This window comes from Harmonia axyridis, chromosome X (genome assembly GCF_914767665.1).
Source record: "Harmonia axyridis chromosome X, icHarAxyr1.1, whole genome shotgun sequence".
Taxonomy (NCBI): Eukaryota; Metazoa; Arthropoda; class Insecta; order Coleoptera; family Coccinellidae; genus Harmonia; species Harmonia axyridis.
In genome coordinates this window covers 34,476,435-34,486,434 of record NC_059508.1, presented here as the reverse complement: position 1 = coordinate 34,486,434, position 10,000 = coordinate 34,476,435, and the positions used below count along the sequence as shown (strand labels likewise).

Here is a 10,000-nt window from a genome sequence, read left to right as displayed (position 1 = left end):
GACCGAGGATTTCATGAATTTTTTTTTTTTTCGAAAAAATTTTCTGTTATCGGAATTTCCTCAAATTTCATTTGGTTGCCTACTAATGCATATTAAAAACGATAATCAACAATCAGAATCATTATTTATCATTTATTTCAATTTTTATAATGAAAAACGTTCACGTCCTTTCGCGCCTCTCGATCGTCGTTTACGTGATGCATCGGTCAGCCCTAGTTTACGTGGTGCATCGGTAAGATCGAGTTCACGTTCTGCATCGGTAAGATCCAGTTCACGTGGTGCATCGGTAAGATCGAGATTACGTGGTGCATCGGTAAGATCGAGTTTACGTGGTGCATCGGTAAGATCCAATTCACGTTCTGCATCGGTAAGATCCAGTTCACGTGGTGCATCGGTGAGATCGAGTTTACGTTCTGCATCGGTGTGATCTAGTTTACGTTGTGCATCGGTAAGATCGAGATTACGTGAAGCATCGGTATGATCGAGTTTACGTTCTGCATCGGTCTGGACTTAGAGATATATTTTCGACGTGAAAATGTTCCGATACAACTTTTGAACCAGGATAGTTAGAGAGATGATTTTTTCTGGGATGTACGTTGATTGGGGAATGGATTGTGGAAAATAACTTGCCATGACCGAGGTGTTCTCGAATTTTTTTTTTTTTTCGAAAAATATTTTCTGATTTTGGATTTTACTCAAATTTGATTTCGTTGCCTTCTAATGTGTTCTAAAAGAGTAAATCAGTAATCAGAATCGAAAAATATTTTTCGGATTTTTTTTTTTTTGAAAAAAAATTTTCTGATTTTGGAATTTCCTCAAATTTGATTTGGTTGCCTTCTAATGTGTTTTTAAAGCGTAAATCAGTAATCAGAATCAATATTCATTGTCGACTTTAATTTTTATAAGGAAAAATGTTCACGTCCTTAAACGCCTCCCCATCATTAGCCCGAGTCCAAGTCGATGTCAGTCCCGAGCGGACGGTGTCAGATACTACCTATCGCCCCGGTCTGGACTTGGCGAGGTATTTCGACGTGAAATGTTCCGATACAACTTTTGAACCAGGATAGTTAGAGAGATGATTTCTTCTATGTTGTACGTTGATTGTGGAATGGATTGTGGGAAATAACTTGCCATGACCCAGGTGTTCTTGAATTTTTTTTTTTTTCGAAAAAAATTTTCTGATCTTGAAATTTCCTCAAATCTGATTGCGTTGCCTTCTAATGTGTTCTAAAAGAGTAAATCAGTAATCAGAATCAATATTCATTGTCGACTTTAATTTTTATAAGGAAAAATGTTCACGTCCTTAAACGCCTCTCCATCGTTACCCCGACTCCAAGACGATGTTAGACCGGAGCGGACGGTGTCAGATGCGACCGATCTCCCCGGTCTGGACTTAGCGAGATATTCCGACGTGAAATGTTCCGATACAAAAATTTAACTGTGATAGTTAGAGAGATGGTTCCTTTTGTGATGTACGTTGATTGTGTAATAGAATATGGAAATAAACTTGAGATGACCGAGGTCTTCTGGGATTTTTTTTTTTTTTCGAAAAATATTTTTCGATTTCGGAAATCCCTCAAATTTCATTGAGATATGTCCTAATGTGTTCTTAAAGCTTAAATCAACAATCAGAATTAATATCCAAAAGTTATTTCATTTTTTATGAGGAAAAACGTTCACGTCCTTTCCGCTCCCAAAAAGTGAGATATCATAGAAAATATCGCAATATATGTTGTTTACGGCCATACCACGCTGAAATTGCCAGTTCTCGTCAGAACACTGAAGCCAAGCAGCGTCGGGCGCGGTTAGTACTTGGATGGGTGACCGCCAGAAAAAATCATGAAATTCTTGGACAAACATGGTATACAGTACCACACTTATACCCCCAAACACCTAAAGACCCACGCTTTTACGTTGAGGGGCCTAGAGCAAGACATCGAGCTGGAGGAAATTAAGGACGATTTAATAGGCCAGAATGTTCCAGTAATACAAATCCATAAGATGAGGGCGACGCAATCCCCGGCCTACATGGTGGTGACCGACAATACAGTCACCTTAAAACAGCTACAACACCACATAAAAGTTGTAAGCTACACTAAAATTAGGTGGAATCGGTACACCACCAAAAAAGAAATCATCCAGTGCCACAGATGCCAGTTGTGGGGCCACGCCACCGCCAACTGCCATAGGGCGGAAAAATGTCTCAAATGCGCCGAGTCGCATTTGACGATGAACTGCCCCAAACCAATAACAACCTTGGCTAAGTGCATTAATTGCCATGGAAGTCACCCGGCAAACAGCATTGACTGTCCAATCTACAAATCTATAATCGAAAAGAAGAACTCCAGGAGTTCCAGACCCGCAGTCGCCCCCAAACCGAGATACAGGCCAGCCCCAATTCCAGAAAGCAACCCCTGGGAACAGAGGAAAGCCGCCTATGAGGCGACAATCAAAGCAAATAAGGTGAGTGACAATACCAGCAAAAGCGCACCCACCATCCTGCCAAATATCCCATCTACGCCATCCCCGGAATTCCAATCAACAGGAAATCCATTTGAGGAAATTCAAAATGAATTTAAAAAACTCAATTCTTATATCAACCTAAATAAATTCCTTGAAAGTATAAAGCTTTTAAATAAAAAATTAGAGAGTGCCGCTTCTCAACAGGAACGGTCGAAAATATTCTTTGAATATGTAATTACCTCAAATGGATTCTAAGTCCTTGAAAATAGTTACGTGGAACGCCAACGGTGTGTCTCAAAAACACACCGAAATTGAGAACTTTCTAAATTTCAACAAAATAGACGTACTTACAATTAACGAGACTAGACTGAAAGACATAAACAAATTCTTCATTAACGGTTACAGAACCTTTAGAGCGGACCGAAACGACAATTCTGGTTTTGGTGGAGTCGCCATTCTTGTGAAGAACAGTCTTAGTAGCGCATCCACCATCTCGCCTTTACCCAAAGTAAAGTGCACAATAGAGAATATTAGTGTAATTTTTAATGAAAACTTCGTTATTACGGCGGTGTACAACAGCCCTAGTAACAAATTCACCAATAATTGTTTAAGGAACCTGTTTACAATTAAAAAAACCGCCAACGTTATCGTTCTAGGCGACTTGAACGCTAAGCACGAAGAGTGGAACTGCAATTGCAGAAATACTAACGGGAATCGCCTTTTCAGTTTCCTTGAATCCAACAATTATATAACCTTGAACGTCCCTAGTGGACATACACATTTCCCGGGCAATGGCAAAGCACCAAGTACAATAGATTTGGTGCTTACCAAAAACGTCCGCATAAACAGTATCCCAGAAACTAGTTGTCAACTGGGATCTGACCACAACCCAGTTATTTTCAAAGTCAACATTGATATCGAAAGAAACCCAGCCAAGTTGGTGTACGACTACTCAGTCACCAACTGGGATATCTTTCGTAAAAAATTGGATAGCAAAATCGCTATCAACAACAAAATTGAAACCGCCTCAGAAATCGAAAGGGAAATCGAGACGTTTACGAAGGCCCTCAAATATGCTCGCGATAAAACAACCCCTAAAAAACAACAAAATTTAGCGTACAAAAAACTCCCCCCTCATATAATCGATCTTATCAAATCGAGAAATAAAACTAGGAAACTTTGGCAAAAACATAGAAATTCAATAGATAAAGAAATTCTCAACATTTATACTCGCGAAATCCGGAAAGAAATCAAAAACCTCCAGAATGAAAGATGGGAACAAAAACTCACTAAAATAAATAACGACAGAACCTTCCTTTGGAAAACAGTCCAAAGTAATATTAAAAAATACTCCGAGGTTCCCATCTTAATCCAAAATTCCGCGGAATTCTCTACCGATAAAGAAAAAGCGAACATATTAGCGGAAACCTTCGAAACCGCTCATCATATTTCTCAAACCGATGACCATGAACAGGCGGACATACGTAAAACAGTAGAAAATTTCCTTAATTCCAACAGGTTCGTTAAACCAGAACAAAAGTTCTTAACGAACCCAACGGAAATCTTCGAATTAATTAAAAAACTCCCGATGAAGAAAGCTCCGGGAAACGACGAAATAGATAATAGGCTGATCAGAAATCTTTCTAAAAAATCTATAGTTCAATTGAACTATATTATTAACGCAATTTTTAAATTCCAGTACTGGCCTAAGTGCTGGAAAACGGCGATAGTTACGCCCATCCCCAAATCCGGAAAGATCACGACCTCTCCGAGTAATTATCGCCCGATCAGCCTATTATCTAACCTTAGTAAATTGACTGAGAAAATACTGTTGACTAAAATCAATTCAGTAATTAAAAATAACCAGATTAAAGATGACCATCAGTTTGGATTCAAGGCAAAACACAGCTCGACACAGCAAACATGCAGAATAGTCGTAGATATTATTAATAACTTCAATATCAAAAATCATACGGTCCTGCTCCTTCTAGATATCGAAAAAGCTTTCGATAAAGTCTGGATAGAGGGCCTGACCTACAAAATGATAAAATTAGAGTTCCCCAAGTTCATTACGAAACTGGTGAACTCCTACTTATCAGATAGGAAATTCACTGTCCGAGTAGGAAAGGAAATTTCCGACCCCATCGACATTACTGCGGGCATTGTACAGGGCTCTGTCCTCGGACCTAGATTATTTAATATCTATGTCCAAGATATCCCAATGCACAAAAATACAAACCTAGCACTCTTCGCAGATGATACAGCAATATATGCTCATTCAAACTGCGCTGAAGACGCTAACAACGAGCTTAAAACCCATCTCAAAATTCTTCATAAATATTTTGACAGATGGAAAATCAAACTGAACGAAGCGAAAACCGAACAAATCGTGTTTAGCAGAAGGAAAAATAATAAAATTATCCAAAATAAATTAAAAATAGGTGACATCGAAGTTCAACCCAAAAACAGTATCAAATACCTAGGAGTTGAACTAGATGAAAGACTTAACTTTCACCGACACATCAAAAATCAAGTCGCCAAAGGTTATGCAACAAAAAAGAAGCTATATCCTCTATTGTGCAAAAAAAGTCATTTAAATTCAGATAACAAAATTCTTTTATACACCTCATACATAAGATCGATCATCACTTACGCCGCGCCGGCCTTCTGCCACCTGAGACCCTACCCTTTGAGATCGATACAAAGCTTGCAGAACAAAGCACTAAGACTGGCTCTAAACAAGCCGTACTTTACAAGAATCTCAGACCTACACGAACAAGCAAACATACCGACAATACGAGAATACATAAACAAAATCTCCAATGACTTCTACCAATTCCAGTGCAACTCAAACAGACTGACAAAAAATATAACGAAATCGCGAATCCACGCAACAAACTCCCGACTTCCCCATTCCCTCCCTTACCAACACCTTCCTACATTCCTAAAACCCCAAGCCAATCCCCATAGAAACGCCACTCGCTAAAGCTGGTATTGTCACTCAACGACATTTTGAAAATGGTGTCTTATCGACGAGATTCGATGAACGCTAGAACCGCCATTGCAAAAGGTGTGTCCATCGCCCCGTAATCGTAATGACCAATCGGCCCCCGGGTTTCGACCCAATAGCGGCACGAGCGGACTTACGACGAAAGGGACTGGCCACATCCAGCAAATGGCGACCTAACCGATTCGTATCTCGCCGATTAGCATAACGGAACTAAACTTCCAATTGTAAATAACTGTAAATATGTGTAAATATATGTATATATCCCCCTACCTCCCCACTTCCTACCCCAAATTATTTCAATCAGGTTTTTATTTTTAATTTTCCTGAATAATTCCTAATGAGAACATATAAATAAATAAACGATATTAAATAAAAATCCCCCTTATCCCCAATTATTTTAAGATATTCAATCATTTTTTATTATCATAATTAAATGTATATACTTGTACTAAGTAGAAGCTTTATAGCCCCCCCCAATGTATTATAAATAAGTTCATATACCAACTTATAATGTATTTCTTAACACCAAATATACATGTTTGAATTGAATTGAATTGAACACTGAAGCCAAGCAGCGTCGGGCGCGGTTAGTACTTGGATGGGTGACCGCTTGGGAACACCGCGTGCTGTAAGCTTTTTTTTTACGTTCTGCATCGGTCTGCCGAGATAACGTGGTGCATCGGTATGATCGAGTTTACGTTCTGCATCGGTAAGATCGAGATTACGTGATGCATCGGTAAGATTGAGATTACGTGGTGCATCGGTAAGATCGAGATTACGTGGTGCATCGGTAAGATCGAGTTTACGTGGTGCATCGGTAAGATCCAATTCACGTTCTGCATCGGTAAGATCCAGTTCACGTGGTGCATCGGTGAGATTGAGATTACGTGGTGCATCGGTAAGATCGAGTTTACGTGGTGCATCGGTAAGATCCAATTCACGTTCTGCATCGGTAAGATCCAGTTCACGTGGTGCATCGGTAAGATTGAGATTACGTGGTGCATCGGTAAGATCGAGTTTACGTGGTGCATCGGTAAGATCCAATTCACGTTCTGCATCGGTAAGATCCAGTTCACGTGGTGCATCGGTAAGATTGAGATTACGTGGTGCATCGGTAAGATCGAGTTTACGTGGTGCATCGGTAAGATCCAATTTACGTTCTGCATCGGTAAGATCGAGTTTACGTGGTGCATCGGTAAGATGGAGATTACGTGGTGCATCGGTAAGATCGAGATTACGTGGTGCATCGGTAAGATCTACTTTACGTTCTGCATCGGTCTGCCCTTGTTTACGTGGTGCATCGGTAAGATCGAGATTACGTGAAGCATCGGTATGATCGAGTTTACGTTCTGCATCGGTCTGCCCGATATTACGTGGTGCATCGGTTCAGCCCTAGTTTACGTTGTGCATCGGTCTGGACTTAGAGATATATTTTCGACGTGAAAATGTTCCGATACAACTTTTGAACCAGGATAGTTAGAGAGATGATTTTTTCTGTGATGTACGTCGATTGGGGAATGGATTGTGGAAAATAACTTGCCATGACCGAGGTGTCCTCGAATTTTTTTTTTTTTCGAAAAAAATTTTCTGATTGTGGAATTTTCTCAAATTTGATTTGGTTGCCTCCTAATGTGTTCTAAAAGAGTAAATCAGTAATCGGAATCGAAAAATATTTTTCGGATTTTTTTTTTTTTCGAAAAAAATTTTCTGATCGTGGAATTTCCTCAAATTTGATTTGGTTGCCTTCTAATGTGTTTTTAAAGCGTAAATCAGTAATCAGAATCAATATTCATTGTCGACTTTAATTTTTATAAGGAAAAATGTTCACGTCCTTAAACGCCTCCCCATCATCAGCCCGAGTCCAAGTCGATGTCAGTCCCGAGCGGACGGTGTCAGATACTACCTATCGCCGAGGTCTGGACTTGGCGAGATATTACGACGTGAAATGTTCCGATACAACTTTTGAACCAGGATAGTTAGAGAGATGATTTCTTCTATGTTGTACGTTGATTGTGGAATGAAATACGGAAAATAACTCGCCATGACCGAGGTGATTACGATTTTTTTTTTTTTTTCGAAAAAAATTTTCTGATCGTGGAATTTTCTCAAATTTGATTTGGTTGCCTCCTTATATGTTCTAATAGCGATAATCAACAATCAGAATCAAAATCCATGATCGGGTTTGATTTTTATAAGGAAAAATGTTCACGTCCTTTTTTTCAACCCCGACTCATTGACGATGTTAGAACCGAGCCGGCGGTGTCAGATACGACCGATCGCCCCGGTCCCGATCGTCATTTACGTTGTGCATCGGTCTGCCCGAGATTACGTGGTGCATCGGTATGATCGAGTTTACGTGGTGCATCGGTAAGATCCAATTCACGTTCTGCATCGGTAAGATCCAGTTCACGTGGTGCATCGGTAAGATTGAGATTACGTGGTGCATCGGTAAGATCGAGTTTACGTGGTGCATCGGTAAGATCCAATTCACGTTCTGCATCGGTAAGATCCAGTTCACGTGGTGCATCGGTAAGATCGAGATTACGTGGTGCATCGGTAAGATCGAGATTACGTGGTGCATCGGTAAGATCTACTTTACGTTCTGCATCGGTCTGCCCTTGTTTACGTGGTGCATCGGTAAGATCGAGATTACGTGAAGCATCGGTATGATCGAGTTTACGTTCTGCATCGGTCTGCCCGATATTACGTGGTGCATCGGTTCAGCCCTAGTTTACGTTGTGCATCGGTCTGGACTTAGAGATATATTTTCGACGTGAAAATGTTCCGATACAACTTTTGAACCAGGATAGTTAGAGAGATGATTTTTTCTGTGATGTACGTCGATTGGGGAATGGATTGTGGAAAATAACTTGCCATGACCGAGGTGTCCTCGAATTTTTTTTTTTTTCGAAAAAAATTTTCTGATTGTGGAATTTTCTCAAATTTGATTTGGTTGCCTCCTAATGTGTTCTAAAAGAGTAAATCAGTAATAGGAATCGAAAAATATTTTTCGGATTTTTTTTTTTTTCGAAAAAAATTTTCTGATCGTGGAATTTCCTCAAATTCGATTTGGTTGCCTTCTAATGTGTTTTTAAAGCGTAAATCAGTAATCAGAATCAATATTCATTGTCGACTTTAATTTTTATAAGGAAAAATGTTCACGTCCTTAAACGCCTCCCCATCATCAGCCCGAGTCCAAGTCGATGTCAGTCCCGAGCGGACGGTGTCAGATACTACCTATCGCCGAGGTCTGGACTTGGCGAGATATTACGACGTGAAATGTTCCGATACAACTTTTGAACCAGGATAGTTAGAGAGATGATTTCTTCTATGTTGTACGTTGATTGTGGAATGAAATACGGAAAATAACTCGCCATGACCGAGGTGATTACGATTTTTTTTTTTTTTTCGAAAAAAATTTTCTGATCGTGGAATTTTCTCAAATTTGATTTGGTTGCCTCCTTATATGTTCTAATAGCGATAATCAACAATCAGAATCAAAATCCATGATCGGGTTTGATTTTTATAAGGAAAAATGTTCACGTCCTTTTTTTCAACCCCGACTCATTGACGATGTTAGAACCGAGCCGGCGGTGTCAGATACGACCGATCGCCCCGGTCCCGATCGTCATTTACGTTGTGCATCGGTCTGCCCGAGATTACGTGGTGCATCGGTATGATCGAGTTTACGTGGTGCATCGGTAAGATCCAATTCACGTTCTGCATCGGTAAGATCCAGTTCACGTGGTGCATCGGTAAGATGGAGATTACGTGGTGCATCGGTAAGATCGAGATTACGTGGTGCATCGGTAAGATCTACTTTACGTTCTGCATCGGTCTGCCCTTGTTTACGTGGTGCATCGGTAAGATCGAGATTACGTGAAGCATCGGTATGATCGAGTTTACGTTCTGCATCGGTCTGCCCGATATTACGTGGTGCATCGGTTCAGCCCTAGTTTACGTTGTGCATCGGTCTGGACTTAGAGATATATTTTCGACGTGAAAATGTTCCGATACAACTTTTGAACCAGGATAGTTAGAGAGATGATTTTTTCTGTGATGTACGTCGATTGGGGAATGGATTGTGGAAAATAACTTGCCATGACCGAGGTGTCCTCGAATTTTTTTTTTTTTCGAAAAAAATTTTCTGATTGTGGAATTTTCTCAAATTTGATTTGGTTGCCTCCTAATGTGTTCTAAAAGAGTAAATCAGTAATAGGAATCGAAAAATATTTTTCGGATTTTTTTTTTTTTCGAAAAAAATTTTCTGATCGTGGAATTTCCTCAAATTCGATTTGGTTGCCTTCTAATGTGTTTTTAAAGCGTAAATCAGTAATCAGAATCAATATTCATTGTCGACTTTAATTTTTATAAGGAAAAATGTTCACGTCCTTAAACGCCTCCCCATCATCAGCCCGAGTCCAAGTCGATGTCAGTCCCGAGCGGACGGTGTCAGATACTACCTATCGCCGAGGTCTGGACTTGGCGAGATATTACGACGTGAAATGTTCCGATACAACTTTTGAA

At 40.0% G+C, this 10,000-nt stretch overlaps 1 pseudogene; it reads left to right on the top strand.

Annotated features, from left to right (window-relative positions):
- Window positions 1–1,734: 1,734 nt before the first annotated feature.
- LOC123688468 lies at window positions 1,735–1,854 on the top strand (annotated as a pseudogene).
- The last annotated feature ends 8,146 nt before the right edge of the window (window positions 1,855–10,000 follow it).